Source organism: Mytilus californianus, unplaced genomic scaffold (genome assembly GCF_021869535.1).
Source record: "Mytilus californianus isolate M0D057914Y unplaced genomic scaffold, xbMytCali1.0.p SCAF_8, whole genome shotgun sequence".
Lineage (NCBI taxonomy): Eukaryota > Metazoa > Mollusca > Bivalvia > Mytilida > Mytilidae > Mytilus > Mytilus californianus.
In genome coordinates, this window is record NW_026262734.1 from 69,194,880 (window position 1) to 69,211,958 (window position 17,079).

Here is a 17,079-nt window from a genome sequence, read left to right on the forward strand (position 1 = left end):
GACTAGAATGAAGGATCAGTTAACACAGGATGACATGATTTTTTTTTAATTCGTTTAAATGAGAAATCTTTATTTCATGATAGCGGAGTATTTACGGTCTTAAATGTTACTGTAAAAAGTAAAATCACAAAAATACTGAACTCCGAGGAAAATTCAAAAAGGAAAGTCCCCAATACTGTAGTATTCCCGCGTGCCATACTTATAACAGCTGTCACCTTTGCACCGACGGGATAAAAGATTGGTAGAATTATACTACATGTACAAAGACTGCTTATTTTATCGCATCACTTCCTTTGCAAGCCTTGCTTAAACTCATCTGTTAATGTATTGATGGTAAATTAGTGAAGGCTTTTTGAAATTTTTCACTAATTTATTTTCTTTTGATTATTCGAAATGATAAGGGAGGCTTCGTTGGGAAAATAACTATCGATTCGTTGCTGTCTATATACAGTATCAATCTCTCACTGTATTTAATTCTGCTGTTTATTACAGGTATCCAATTCTTGGCACCTCTTCGAACAACAATTGTATGTATAGTGGAAAGGAATGTCTTCGGCTTATTTATAGGTAAGACGACATTTTCGTTATAAATAGTGTAAGTAGTTTGTATGGGACTCCAAAACTGTCTTATTATGTCCATTTTCATAGTATATATGTTTTTGTTATTGTATGATGTAATCGTTTCTTTGCTATGAAAAAAACTTCAAATATATGTTGTGACTTAACGTCATTTTATGATGTGCATTCATTTTGTAAATAAGTTTGTAAATAGAAAGTCCGATGATAAGATATCACAGGCCATTTATATCTATATCTCCCTTTAAGGTCAAATAGTTAAATTATGTAAGTTTTGTAATAATCTTTAAATCGGATAATGTATTACATACGTAACACGTAAGGTGAATGTGTTTATATGGAAATATTGCAAACTTTATTGATGTTTTATCGTGTATAAATCGTTTACTGTGGGAAGTTAACTACTACATTGTACTACAGATTCAGGGGCGTAGCTACCTGGAGGCATGACAGCACGTGCATCCACATCGTTTTCACCATAAAAAAAATAAAGAGAGGGAGAGAGAGAGGGACAAAGTTAACTTATAGGAATTAGTCTTTCTATCTATGCATTTTATAAACAACACAAAGAATAAGAGCAAGAGGAAAACACATGCAGCAAAAATTTTAATCCTGTAAGACATGTATGTGTACGATAAATTCATACAACTGGTGTAAACATGGCGGAACTTTTTATATTACGGACAGCTACATAGTTGTCGGTACCACACCCATAACGTATACTCGCCTTGAGTGCAAAAAAACAACATAATCCCTTTAGGGTTAACAAAAAAACTTGAAAATTAGTATTTTCCGCTTCGCCCCAAAACACACATCTTACTAGAACGAAGACTCTTCAACTCGTATCGATCCGGGAATAATGACTGTTACCTTGTGAACTAGTTCAAAATTGACCAAGTATGTTAATCTTGACAACACGAATACTTCATTTTCACAACACGTTTACGTATTCCCGTCCTGGTGTGCATGTAATATTTGCTACTGGACATTAATAACCATTCGATCAATCAATAGTTTCTGTAAACTAATAAATGAGAAGTTGGAACTGCTGTTATTATAAAGCAAGTACACATTTTCCAGTACATGTATTACGTTTTTATTTATTTTCCAAAACACATCTTGTACATAGATTCGATAATTCGAAGTCGTTTCTATATAGGCCGGTTATACGAATAGTTGATTGTAAAAACATTTAAATAAATTGTTAATTCTAACTCGTTTTACTGGACTATTTGGTCAATCAATTTTATAATGAATTTTCTGTCCGAGTCGGACACTAAACTGCTGATTCTTGTTCGAAAGAAATATCAAACTTTTGATACACGTATCTTCACTGTTATCATCTAGATACCGCCATACAACTGGTCGAATGCACATGTATTTGTTAATCATGTAGCTGGATAATTAACAAACGCAGATCATGAAAAGATCGTGATCAAAGTACCATTCACTCTGAAAAAGTTCATTAATTTCAACTTCGAGAATTCCTAACTGCGTAAAATTAGAAATTCCTATCTATCTCTTGTAGAGTTTACCCACAGAATTTTTAAACATTTAAATCCATATGTTCAGCAAAATATTGGAGAATGTGTCCACCAAGTATTTGGTATCCAAAGATGTTTATTCTAACAGAAACTCCACATATAGTATTGTGTTTTGTTTATTGTTTTTTTTTTTTTATACATCTACTTTGCTCAATACAAATACTAGCATATGGAACATATCTCCATGATTTTAAAAGCTCTCAAGGCGTACACAAAACGCAAACGACAATGCTTAGTCTTCATTCGACTCGAAGTTAAACAAATATAGTTGACCAAAAAACCACAACAAAATTGTACAAGTTTTATTACGGTTGTGATTGTTTTGAAACGCTATAAATGCGGATCTTCCGGGGGGCCCTTGATCCCCTACCAGGGCTTTGTCCTGGACCTACTTGGGGCCTTAGGCGGCCCCCAGACCCCTTGCCCTTTAGTTTGTGATTCCACTTCATTAAGAAGGTAGCTACACCCCTGCAGATGAAGGAAATTCAGGGAATTATTTGTAGAAAATATATTTGTAACCGTGCAAATAAATAAAAAATCGTAAGGATTATTTCAACTTTAAAAATAATCAGTATGTGCAATGCTAATTACCCAGAAGAGCGTCTATTTAATTTACCTGCATGATAATCTTTGAATATGGAAAAGATTTTTTCCCTCCGATCCTTTGATAACAGTGCTATTGACATTTTCTTTTAAGCTCATCTGGGCCATCACTTGGTGTCCTTCTTCTTTTATTAACTTCAAGTTTAAGATATTCTCTGAAGATACCAGCCTAATCGAAAACAAACTTGGCCATAATCGCCCATAGAGTTTTTTTTCTAAATGTTGTCCCCAATGAACCCGCCGACAAACTAACAGGGAACACATGGCTGAAAAAAAAGAAAAAAAGGGGTAAATTTGAATGCGTGTTTATCATCTTTCAAACTGTCATAAATAGAGAAAATCTAACGAAATCAGAGGCAAACGTGTAAAATGTCAAGACATACTTTCAATTTGACGAAAACGAACAGAAGGTTCAGTACCTTTAATGTTTGTATCCACCTAGTTGCATCCCCCCTCCCCATCTATTTATATGAGGTTTGACCTTTACATGATGTTTTTAAATTAATTAACATGGGCGTCGAAATGGTCAGTCGACTTCATATATGATAATAAATAAAGGTTTTGCCCATTTTAGTGGGATTTGGTGTAAAAATATGGTAGATATAACATGTAAACAGTTTAAATGATTATCAAAAGAAGATGAACAAATATGTCAACATGGTCGAAATCGTCAGTTTAATCCGTATAGGAGATAATGCCCGTTTTCGCTAATATTGGAATTAGAATAGAACAAAACTGTGAGCAGCAAGAATAACATCTTCAACTAAGTACACTGACGGAGGACCGAACTCGCCAGTCAAATTCTTGTAGGAGTAATTACCCTAAAAAGACGGTTTTAACTTATTTTTGCGTTAAGTTTATGGACATAAATCATCAGTTGGTGCCTTTTAGTAGTTATGTCCCTTAAATAATCATTTTCATCAATATTTTGCGTTTTTAACTATTATTTTAAAGACTCATGCATAACAGATACAAAGGAAAGTTAAATTGCAAGAGAGGTCAGCAACAAAATAAAAGATCTACAAAAAAGTCATTGTGACCGAAATGTTGTCTTCTATTCATTGGAGTTATTTCCTTTTGAACAATGACAATATTTACAATTTTCGGCAATAATCTTGAAAACTATATTAGTTAAAGGGAAACTTTAAATAGAAAAAATGAACAAGAAAATCAAAAAGAAGACTACAAAATATTCAATATGGCCGAAATCATCAGAGTTAATAGCCTTTGAAAACGATTTTGTCCTTAGGGTAGTAGAACCAGCAAAATTGATCTATTAATAAATAATTCGGACCGAGGACTTCAGTCGACTCCTTAAAGAGTTATTGCACTTAATAATGATTTATACCAATGTTTGCGTTCTTTGTGGAAACTATCGTAAATAATTTAGCAAAAACTGTTTACAGCAAAAATCAAAAAAATATAATACCAAGATCTACAAATAGGTCAATCTGATTGGAATTGTCAAACTACTCCTTTGAAAAGTTGTTTCCCGGCAGTTTTAACTTTTTTAATCTTTACCTTTCTTAAATCTATAATGATAGACAAAAACTCTGTCCACAAATTTCAATTGCACACGAATATTCTTTTTGCTCGATGCAACGGTAGTTTACCTTTATTCAAATCTCATAAAGCCCTAAGCAGATTTGAAAGTGAAAAAATCTGAGGGAATCGCATGAACTCAAAAAGGAGCAGGATGGGATGCGTCGACAGAGTAAACGTCTCCTGTTACCCATGCATCAACCACCCTGCGAATCCACTCTCAGTTAAATTGTCACAATCAAGAATTGAAAACTATAGATAAAATTTACAGATGAGATGACTGTTCTAGTATCTTATTGACTGGATATGTGAAAAAAAATATGCCGCTAGTGAGTTGAGACAAAGACGAATAACCATTTAACCAATTTGTGATGTCGACCGTACAAATTATTCAGTGTCGATTTCAGACGTTTTTTCATCAGAACTCTGTTGAAGCAGTTTTATGTCAATCGCACACCATGGCTATATATATGCTTCCATGTATGTGCAGCCATAACATCATCAGGTCATTGTTTGTTTATTCGGGAAAAATGCACTACTTGAACAAAAAAGATTGAATATAAGCATGTATGATGAGATTCTTTATTCGATCAATAGAATACAAATTTAGATATCAACTTTCCTGAATACACTTTTAGAAATCAATGTATATTTATTCTGTTTGGGAACCTCGAATTCAAATGCTACAACTATTAGGTTCGTTATTGCGTATTCTCTTTCGATTTGAAGTTTCAATAAATCTACCCGCAAAACATGCCGCAAAAACACATCAAGAAACCATGCTGAAAATTAAATAAAAACGACTAAGACAATCTATGCCTGGTGATAGAAAAGCATCAGTGTTTCGAACAATTCCTTTAAAAAAACGAGATTTTCAGAAAATGAACATAATATTTCATGTCATCACAAAAGGAGGCGAAACGCCCATCAGAAATGGCATCGACCTAGTTACACAATGTCTTTTTCTGTTAATTTTGATAAAGGTGTTTGCTGATTTTACATCTGATATGCAACGAGTTTGAAGCAATGATGCTTAGGGACAAGAAATACAGTATGGGTGTGTTTCTTTGTGGAAATCAAACATTTAACATTTAATGACAAACGGAGGTTGTGATTTGATGATTCTATTCTAATGTTCAAGTGGAAAGTGGAGTAATCCTACCTACCACCTTGATACTCTCGTTGCAGAGTTCTCCTTCAATTGCGGGAGTTCTGGGTCCTTGTCAAAATAAAGACTTACAATTGAGAATGGAAATGGGTAGTACTAGTATGTCAAAGAGACAACAACCCTACCAAAGAGCAGATAACAGCCGAAGGCCACCAATGGGTCTTCAACGCAGCGAGAAAATCCCGCACTCGGAGGTGGGCCTCAGCTGGCCCCTAAATAAAAATATGTACTAGTTCAGTGAAAATGGATGTCATACTAAACTCCAAAACATATAATTGAACTAAAATTAAAAAACATACAAGACTAACAAAGGCCAGAGGCTCCTGACTTGGGACAGGCGCAAAAATGCGGCGGGGTTAAACATGTTTTGTGAGATCTCAACCCTCCCTCTATACCTCCAGCCAATGTAGAATAAAAAAACACACAGCAATACGCACAGTAAAACCCAGTTTAAAAGAAGTCCGAGTCCGATGTCAGAATAGGTAACAAAAGAAACTAAGCAAAATGACAATGATACATAAATTAACAAAGGACTACTAGCAGTTACTGACATGCCAGCTCCAGACCTCAATTAAACTGATTGAAAGATTATGTCTTCATCATATTAAAATCAAGCACAATCCCTCCCGTTAGGGGTTTAGTATCATACCATCATAAAATATATGAGAAGAACATAACCCGTATCATGCCAACAACTGGTTTTAGAATAAATGTGTTAATTTCCGATGCAAAGACCCTATGAGTGAATCAATATTAATACCAAAATATGCAATCCTTAACTACCTGACAACAGTATCGTAACTATATCCCTTCTGAATAAGTCTGTTTAAAGGTTTGGTTAGCTTTTGAGGTGAATACCGACATTTTTGTGCTTTGTAAAGAATATTACCATACAAAATTGGATGTGAAATACCTGAACGTATAGGTGGCACGGTAGTATTTACATTCCGGAATTTAGGTTGCTCTTTTGTGTACCCTACTTAAGTCAATGTATCTGAACAGTGTGATTGGACAAAACATACAGTATCTACTGATCATACTTTTCCAAACTGAGGGATGAATCAGGTGTAGAAAAATATGAAATAATTTTACATGCAGGTGAAAATGAATTTTTGAGAATTTTTTTAAATTTTGTATTCACTGCTTGATAAAAGACCTAAAAGCACTACCCAGCAGGCACACAACGTTGAACCAACGTTGAAAATATGTTGAAATTTGGTTGTAGCGTTGATCAACGTAAAATCAACGTTGTATCAACGTCAATCCTATCAACGTTTAAATCACGTTGTTGAATCAACGTTGATTTGTGGTTAAAAATATCAACGTTGAACTGTCAACGTTGAATCAACATTGAATTTAAGTTAATGCTTTCAATGTTTTGATAGGTTGAAATTATAACGTTGATAAAAGGTTTATTTAAGGTTAATGACTTTAAGTGTCGACCGAAATTTCATTCCAGATGAGATTGAAGCATTTTATATATAATATACAACTTTGTAGAAATTATTGGGAATAAATGTTAATAATTTGGAATTCACTAGAACATGGTATTGTTTTACATATTGATTTTCATTATTGATTTCTCTTTTTGTTGTTTTTTTTTTATTACTATATAGAAACCCCAAGTCAGGCCATAGATCTTCCGTGGGCTATAATTCCTGAAATATCCTCTCCAACATTGTTTTGACAAAGACAAATAAAATCCTTCCTGTTTAAATAATCACATTTTATTTATATTGCTTTACTGATGTTTTTGAATAAATTCAATGATTACTGTTGCATGTGTATATAAATCTTCAAATTTACACGATAAGAGCGAATGAATTAACTTACGCGAAAGAGATTTATTTTTTAATTTGCGCATGCGTATGAGGCCGGCATTTCGAATTTATTTGCGCCAATATGATTACCACAACAAGTTAACAGTTGCTCGAAGCAGTGCAAAGTAAGTATAATTTTCATTCATTATTTGCTTTAATAATAGTTATATGATAATTTAATGTAAAACAGTATTGTAGCTGTAAATATTCGCTGTCCTCGCAAGTATGGCAAATAATTATAACCCCTTTTTTGAAGTTCACCTATGTAATCTCAAACTCGATATTTTATATGTTGATGTAATTAAAAGTCAAAGATTTACAACGCATGGCATTCTTTACCTTGAAATACATTTAAAACAAGCAAATTATTTTCTCTGCATCAGAATAGATGTCACTCACAGCATGTATTCCGAAGATTAACTAATCGTGTGAAGCAATACGGCGGATAAGAAACACGTGTGACCATAACAAATTAATACACAATCTGACCAATTTCAAAGTGGTTTATTTGATACTTAATTATGATAAAGTCGAAATAGATGCTTGTTCAATTGACCGTACTGATTATTACAGCCCAAAAAAATTCAAGGAAATAGACAATATTCCTTTAATTTTAATATCTAAACATAACCCATATGCATGTATACGTAAAATTTTAAAAAAAAGACGCACCACGTCGGAAAGACTTGAATTTATTGCAGTTTGAAGAAGAATGTAAACAAAGGTTCAAAGTTGAACTACTGCTTGAGTATAGTAAACATGCTGAAAATATTAATTGATGAAATATTTAAATATATAATGAAATATATCAATGAAATAAATTATACATGAATAATATTCATTTTGAATTATATGAAAGTAAATAAACTCATCATAGATACCAGGGTTGAAATTTTATATTTGAGCCAGACGCGCGTTTCGTCTACAAAAGACTCATCAGTTACGCTCGAATCCAAAAATGTTAAAAAGGTCAAATAAAGTTCGAAGTTGAAGAGCATTGAGGACCAAAAATTCCTATATGTTTTGCCAAATACAGCTAAAGCATCTTAAGGTGACCACCCAAAACATTATCTGCCGAAAGGCGTTGTTTTATGGGTTTTATATTAACAACATAGGCGGGTCCCCCCTTTTGTGGGAAAAATTTGGTTGTTTATAAAGGGAATCACTAAAGCATGGCTGGAGCGGGCCCCCTCTTAGGGCAGTCAGTGGACCAACCCTTGTGAAAATTTCGGGATCCTCCACTGAACAATATGAGTTGCTGTAAAGATCTCGGTGCTTGTGGGGCATTATTGTATCTCAAGATGAGAAACTGTCAAGATCTTGGTGCTTGTGAGGCCTTATTGTATCGCAAGATGAGTGATTGTCAAGATCTCGGTGCTTGTGGGGCATTATTGTATCTCAAGACGAGTGACTGTCAAGATCTCGGTGCTTGTTGGGCATTATTGTATCTCAAGATGAGTGACTGTCAAGATCTCGGTGCTTGCGGTGCAATATTGTATCTTAAGATGAGTGACTGTCAAGATCTCGGTGCTTGCGGTGCAATATTGTATCTTAAGATGAGTGACTGTCAAGATCTCGGTGCTTGTGGTGCATTATTGTTTCTCAAGATGAGTGACTGTCAAGATCTCGGTGCTTGCGGTGCAATATTGTATCTTAAGATGAGTGACTGTCAAGATCTCGGTGCTTGTGGGGCATTATTATATCTTAAGATGAGTGACTGTCAAGATCTCGGTGCTTGTGGGGCATTATTGTATCTCAAGATGAGTGACTGTCAAGATCTTGGTGCTTGTGGGGCATTATTGTATCTCAAGATGAGTGACTGTCAAGATCTCGGTGCTTGCGGTGCAATATTGTATCTTAAGATGAGTGACTGTCAAGATCTCGGTGCTTGCGGTGCAATATTGTTACTTAAGATGAGTGACTGTCAAGATCTCGGTGCTTGTGGTGCATAATTGTTTCTCTAGATGAGTGACTGTCAAGATCTCGGTGCTTGTGGTGTATTATTGTTTCTTAAGATGAGTGACTGTCAAGATCTCGGTGCTTGCGGTGCAATATTGTTACTTAAGATGAGTGACTGTCAAGATCTCGGTGCTTGTGGTGTATTATTGTTTCTTAAGATGAGTGACTGTCCAGATCTTGGTGCTTGTGGTGCATTATTGTTTTTCAAGATGAGTGACTGTCAAGATAAAATAAATTGAAATGCCATTAGCTTATTGTGAGATCTTCAAACTATGATTTAGGATTAAAATTAATTCTAAAGCCCTTGGTCCCAGAGGCGAACCTTTTGAGGGAAAAATTGGTTGACTGTATAAGAAATCACTGAAGCATGACTTGAATGTGACCCCTCTTATGCACTCAATGGACCCCCTTATAAAAATTTCCAGATCCCCCATTGATTCCAGAATCTTGTTGGATTCTGCAGGACAAATTTCCCTTAATGCTACAATAAAAATAATTGAACTTAAAGATGCTCAACCAGATTGTGAAAGGTTTTGGAAGTCCAAATTTTGTAAGCGTTTCACACATATGAAACTTTATTTTTCTATTTCAAGTTATAGAAGGAGTTGTGACAATTTGGAAATACTGCACATAAAAGTGTCTTTTTTGTAGATTTCTTCACCAATAAACCCATGTCTGAAAAATACATGACGGGTAAAAAGAATAAACATGCCTTTGGTGGTTCAAGCTTTTTTTAAATAATAAGAGGTGAGTATTAAAATATATATCATTGTTTTCCACATTAAAAATTGTGTGAGATTTTGTCACAATTTCTTTTAAATGTGCTCTAGCATCATTGTCTACTGAAATCTATAGGTTTTTTGTATTAAAAATTATTTTTTTTATTATATCTGAACTCAAGTTTAAAAAAGCACATGGTTGCTCTCAATAAATATTTTTGAAAATAACAATATCATTGCACAGAGATTATTTGTTCACATATTACAGTAGTGTTCTTTATTTGAGCTGCATAATAATATTAACCTAGTTATGATAAAGATAGTATAATATGTTTTTTTTCTGTTGCAGATGCTATAGCTACAAGTCACAAATGTGCAACATGGACAACAATATGGATCTAGTGTGCAATATACCTAAAATACGCCCTGAAATATCGGGAATGTGTCTAGCAAAAGGACTAACATTTTAAATAAAATTAAGTATTCAGTTTGTGTTTGTTTGAAATTGTAAGATGCATATGTGAGCAACATGTTATATAATTACTGTTTTATGTCACAAACATATTTTGTGTATGAACAAACATGATCCTGTCTATTACAAAAATGTATGGCAACTGACACTACAATAAAGTTTAAGATTATCTATGCCTGGTAGGGTTAATAAGTTGTGCCTGTTCTTCTTGTCAAGTCTTGTATCATAAACACCAGATTCAGAAGTGAGTGGTCTCATTATTAGTATCATAATTACCAAAACAAAGGGAATGACTTATTTCTCACTTAATCATAAAATTTAGCTAAATACAAAAAGGGAAATATTGGAACAGGCAGAAATCTCCTAAATAATGAACTCTGCAACAGAATACATGTACATCAACCACCGACACATGACTACTACCACTTAGTACATATAGTTTTGTGAAAGTTTTATTACACATAAAATGGCACTGATGGATATAATAAGTGGTAATGATTTCAGCTGTTGACAACCCACAATTTAACCAATGTTCAAAATCATATTCTCAACATTGACCACATTTCGAGATTCAACTTGCATTAACGTTAATCCTAAAACAGTCTATCGGGGCCCAAATCCTAACTATTTTCATCATACACTGACCACAGTTCAACCAACATTCGACAGGTTTTCAGCATACACTGACCACAGAACAACCAGCATTCGACCTGATTTCAACATACACTGACCACAGTTCAACCAACATTCGACATGTTTTCAGCATACGCTGACCATAGATCAACCAGCATTCGACCCAATTTCAACATGCACTGTCCACAGTTCAACCAGCATTCGACCTGATTTCAACATTTACTGACCACGGTTCAACCAGCATTCGACCTAATTTCAACATACTCTAACCACAGTTCAACCATCATTCGACTTGTTTTCAACTTGCATTGACCAAATTTAGACCAAAATTCAACCTATTTTCAACGTTGCAAGTTGACGTTGAATCAACGTTATGTTTTCAACGTCATATCAATTTTCAATCCAACACTACTTTTCAACATTGATTCAACGTTGAAATCTGACGTTTATTCAATGTTGAATCAACGTTGCTGTGCCTGCTGGGTAGTGGCCTTAGGTTTATAAAGATAGCAAAAAAAGTAAACGGTCATGACACATATTCAAATTCATTTCTGAATATTATAATGAAAGTACTTCACTTAACTGTGTATGTAGAATTTTGAGCAGTGTTAGAAAGTGGTGAAAATTCTAAAAAGGCTATCATTATCCCTATGGACCAGGAAATACTACCGTGCCCCCTTAACTGGGATATATATGATGTACACTAAATTAATAAAGGTATTTTTTTTACCTATTCAATTTGTAAGTTTATCAATAAAAAGTTTTCTAAAGGCAACTAGAATAAGCACAACCCTTAAATTCCACCCCTGGGAGTGAAAATTGCTGATTTAGCAAAATTTGGCTAAAATGTAGGTAGTAATGTCAAAATTTACCTATAAGGTAGAATTTTATCATTTTTATGTAACTTGCAATAGATTTTTAATTATAAATGCTCGCTCTAACTTTTCGCAGTGTCTGGCACATGTGTAATCACTTGAAATTGAGACGCGACATATTTTAGTAGCCTGTACATCGTATAATATGCACCGAAATAAATACAGTGCATAATATTTTATTTTTTTCCACACAAGTACAGCTATACTAGTTTTCTTCAGGTTTAATTTGTAGTTCTGTGGTAACATGGCACCAGTATGAGCTTTTTTGGGACTAGTTAATGGTTAAGGGGTGCTTACTTATTCAATTAGCCTCCATATTTAGCAGAAATATAGTTAGCATTAGGAGTTTCTTTACACTGATAAGACATTTTTTTGGACAAAGAATGTGATTATGATTGTATGTCAGATAGATAAGATAGTTAAATCATTTTCTATGCAAATGCCTTGATTTGTTTTAATTTTCTGACCCTGAAAAGCTCAAAAAAGGTAAATTGGTTATGTAAGGGGACATAATTTAACTAAATGCATATATGAATTAGAGACAAACAGCCAACTTAGAGATATTTTCTAGTACATATATTGTCAAGAAGATTTTAAGATAATAGTTTACTGCCATCTAAAGAATCTTGGTATGTTGCCTACATAATCTGGAAATGCTTAAAGGAATGCAAGGCATGCTGTAAAATGTGGAATGGACTTTACTACTTTTTTCATGATTTGGTACTTATACTGTTTCTTTCAGTCAGATTAACTAGAAATAGAGTTGGCAATCCAAAAATTCCTCCTGAATCACCATGTTTGACTCTTTTGCTGATTTGAAACATTATATATTTGGTTTTTGTTCACTCCTTAAGTAAAAGTGGTAAGATGAAAAAAAGTGAAAATCTGCCAGCTGGGGTAGGGGTATATTCTTTTAATTTTTTTTGGTAAGAAATAAGTGCAGACTAGTGTTCTTTATTGTAGTATGTTTCCTAGTAAGAAGTCTATGCATCATAGGTGTCATGACTGGTTTCAAGTTTGTGATGTCTTGGTTAAGGTGGCACGGTAGTATTTACATTCCGGAATTTAGGTTGCTCTTTTGTGTACCCTACTTAAGTCAATGTATCTGAACAGTGTGATTGGACAAAACATACAGTATCTACTGATCATACTTTTCCAAACTGAGGGATGAATCAGGTGTAGAAAAATATGAAATAATTTTACATGCAGGTGAAAATGAATTTTTGAGAATTTTTTTAAATTTTGTATTCACTGCTTGATAAAAGACCTAAAAGCACTAGTGGCCTTAGGTTTATAAAGATAGCAAAAAAAGTAAACGGTCATGACACATATTCAAATTCATTTCTGAATATTATAATGAAAGTACTTCACTTAACTGTGTATGTAGAATTTTGAGCAGTGTTAGAAAGTGGTGAAAATTCTAAAAAGGCTATCATTATCCCTATGGACCAGGAAATACTACCGTGCCCCCTTAACTGGGATATATATGATGTACACTAAATTAATAAAGGTATTTTTTTTACCTATTCAATTTGTAAGTTTATCAATAAAAAGTTTTCTAAAGGCAACTAGAATAAGCACAACCCTTAAATTCCACCCCTGGGAGTGAAAATTGCTGATTTAGCAAAATTTGGCTAAAATGTAGGTAGTAATGTCAAAATTTACCTATAAGGTAGAATTTTATCATTTTTATGTAACTTGCAATAGATTTTTAATTATAAATGCTCGCTCTAACTTTTCGCAGTGTCTGGCACATGTGTAATCACTTGAAATTGAGACGCGACATATTTTAGTAGCCTGTACATCGTATAATATGCACCGAAATAAATACAGTGCATAATATTTTATTTTTTTCCACACAAGTACAGCTATACTAGTTTTCTTCAGGTTTAATTTGTAGTTCTGTGGTAACATGGCACCAGTATGAGCTTTTTTGGGACTAGTTAATGGTTAAGGGGTGCTTACTTATTCAATTAGCCTCCATATTTAGCAGAAATATAGTTAGCATTAGGAGTTTCTTTACACTGATAAGACATTTTTTTGGACAAAGAATGTGATTATGATTGTATGTCAGATAGATAAGATAGTTAAATCATTTTCTATGCAAATGCCTTGATTTGTTTTAATTTTCTGACCCTGAAAAGCTCAAAAAAGGTAAATTGGTTATGTAAGGGGACATAATTTAACTAAATGCATATATGAATTAGAGACAAACAGCCAACTTAGAGATATTTTCTAGTACATATATTGTCAAGAAGATTTTAAGATAATAGTTTACTGCCATCTAAAGAATCTTGGTATGTTGCCTACATAATCTGGAAATGCTTAAAGGAATGCAAGGCATGCTGTAAAATGTGGAATGGACTTTACTACTTTTTTCATGATTTGGTACTTATACTGTTTCTTTCAGTCAGATTAACTAGAAATAGAGTTGGCAATCCAAAAATTCCTCCTGAATCACCATGTTTGACTCTTTTGCTGATTTGAAACATTATATATTTGGTTTTTGTTCACTCCTTAAGTAAAAGTGGTAAGATGAAAAAAAGTGAAAATCTGCCAGCTGGGGTAGGGGTATATTCTTTTAATTTTTTTTGGTAAGAAATAAGTGCAGACTAGTGTTCTTTATTGTAGTATGTTTCCTAGTAAGAAGTCTATGCATCATAGGTGTCATGACTGGTTTCAAGTTTGTGATGTCTTGGTTAAGGTGGCACGGTAGTATTTACATTCCGGAATTTAGGTTGCTCTTTTGTGTACCCTACTTAAGTCAATGTATCTGAACAGTGTGATTGGACAAAACATACAGTATCTACTGATCATACTTTTCCAAACTGAGGGATGAATCAGGTGTAGAAAAATATGAAATAATTTTACATGCAGGTGAAAATGAATTTTTGAGAATTTTTTTAAATTTTGTATTCACTGCTTGATAAAAGACCTAAAAGCACTAGTGGCCTTAGGTTTATAAAGATAGCAAAAAAAGTAAACGGTCATGACACATATTCAAATTCATTTCTGAATATTATAATGAAAGTACTTCACTTAACTGTGTATGTAGAATTTTGAGCAGTGTTAGAAAGTGGTGAAAATTCTAAAAAGGCTATCATTATCCCTATGGACCAGGAAATACTACCGTGCCCCCTTAACTGGGATATATATGATGTACACTAAATTAATAAAGGTATTTTTTTTACCTATTCAATTTGTAAGTTTATCAATAAAAAGTTTTTTAAAGGCAACTAGAATAAGCACAACCCTTAAATTCCACCCCTGGGAGTGAAAATTGCTGATTTAGCAAAATTTGGCTAAAATGTAGGTAGTAATGTCAAAATTTACCTATAAGGTAGAATTTTATCATTTTTATGTAACTTGCAATAGATTTTTAATTATAAATGCTCGCTCTAACTTTTCGCAGTGTCTGGCACATGTGTAATCACTTGAAATTGAGACGCGACATATTTTAGTAGCCTGTACATCGTATAATATGCACCGAAATAAATACAGTGCATAATATTTTATTTTTTTCCACACAAGTACAGCTATACTAGTTTTCTTCAGGTTTAATTTGTAGTTCTGTGGTAACATGGCACCAGTATGAGCTTTTTTGGGACTAGTTAATGGTTAAGGGGTGCTTACTTATTCAATTAGCCTCCATATTTAGCAGAAATATAGTTAGCATTAGGAGTTTCTTTACACTGATAAGACATTTTTTTGGACAAAGAATGTGATTATGATTGTATGTCAGATAGATAAGATAGTTAAATCATTTTCTATGCAAATGCCTTGATTTGTTTTAATTTTCTGACCCTGAAAAGCTCAAAAAAGGTAAATTGGTTATGTAAGGGGACATAATTTAACTAAATGCATATATGAATTAGAGACAAACAGCCAACTTAGAGATATTTTCTAGTACATATATTGTCAAGAAGATTTTAAGATAATAGTTTACTGCCATCTAAAGAATCTTGGTATGTTGCCTACATAATCTGGAAATGCTTAAAGGAATGCAAGGCATGCTGTAAAATGTGGAATGGACTTTACTACTTTTTTCATGATTTGGTACTTATACTGTTTCTTTCAGTCAGATTAACTAGAAATAGAGTTGGCAATCCAAAAATTCCTCCTGAATCACCATGTTTGACTCTTTTGCTGATTTGAAACATTATATATTTGGTTTTTGTTCACTCCTTAAGTAAAAGTGGTAAGATGAAAAAAAGTGAAAATCTGCCAGCTGGGGTAGGGGTATATTCTTTTAATTTTTTTTGGTAAGAAATAAGTGCAGACTAGTGTTCTTTATTGTAGTATGTTTCCTAGTAAGAAGTCTATGCATCATAGGTGTCATGACTGGTTTCAAGTTTGTGATGTCTTGGTTAAGGTGGCACGGTAGTATTTACATTCCGGAATTTAGGTTGCTCTTTTGTGTACCCTACTTAAGTCAATGTATCTGAACAGTGTGATTGGACAAAACATACAGTATCTACTGATCATACTTTTCCAAACTGAGGGATGAATCAGGTGTAGAAAAATATGAAATAATTTTACATGCAGGTGAAAATGAATTTTTGAGAATTTTTTTAAATTTTGTATTCACTGCTTGATAAAAGACCTAAAAGCACTAGTGGCCTTAGGTTTATAAAGATAGCAAAAAAAGTAAACGGTCATGACACATATTCAAATTCATTTCTGAATATTATAATGAAAGTACTTCACTTAACTGTGTATGTAGAATTTTGAGCAGTGTTAGAAAGTGGTGAAAATTCTAAAAAGGCTATCATTATCCCTATGGACCAGGAAATACTACCGTGCCCCCTTAACTGGGATATATATGATGTACACTAAATTAATAAAGGTATTTTTTTTACCTATTCAATTTGTAAGTTTATCAATAAAAAGTTTTTTAAAGGCAACTAGAATAAGCACAACCCTTAAATTCCACCCCTGGGAGTGAAAATTGCTGATTTAGCAAAATTTGGCTAAAATGTAGGTAGTAATGTCAAAATTTACCTATAAGGTAGAATTTTATCATTTTTATGTAACTTGCAATAGATTTTTAATTATAAATGCTCGCTCTAACTTTTCGCAGTGTCTGGCACATGTGTAATCACTTGAAATTGAGACGCGACATATTTTAGTAGCCTGTACATCGTATAATATGCACCGAAATAAATACA

General features: G+C 33.5%; 1 protein-coding gene across 3 annotated transcripts in view; it reads left to right on the forward strand.

Annotated features, from left to right (window-relative positions):
- The first annotated feature begins 204 nt into the window (after nt 1-204).
- LOC127713033 (2'-5'-oligoadenylate synthase 3-like) overlaps nt 205-17,079 on the forward strand; it is an 81,864-nt gene continuing 64,989 nt past the window's right edge. The window contains exons 1-2 of one of the 3 annotated variants that reach the window (XM_052219633.1): nt 205-241; nt 493-567. The gene's annotated coding sequence lies outside the window, so the exon portion shown is untranslated. The other 2 variants (XM_052219631.1, XM_052219632.1) reach the window with 2 other exon arrangements.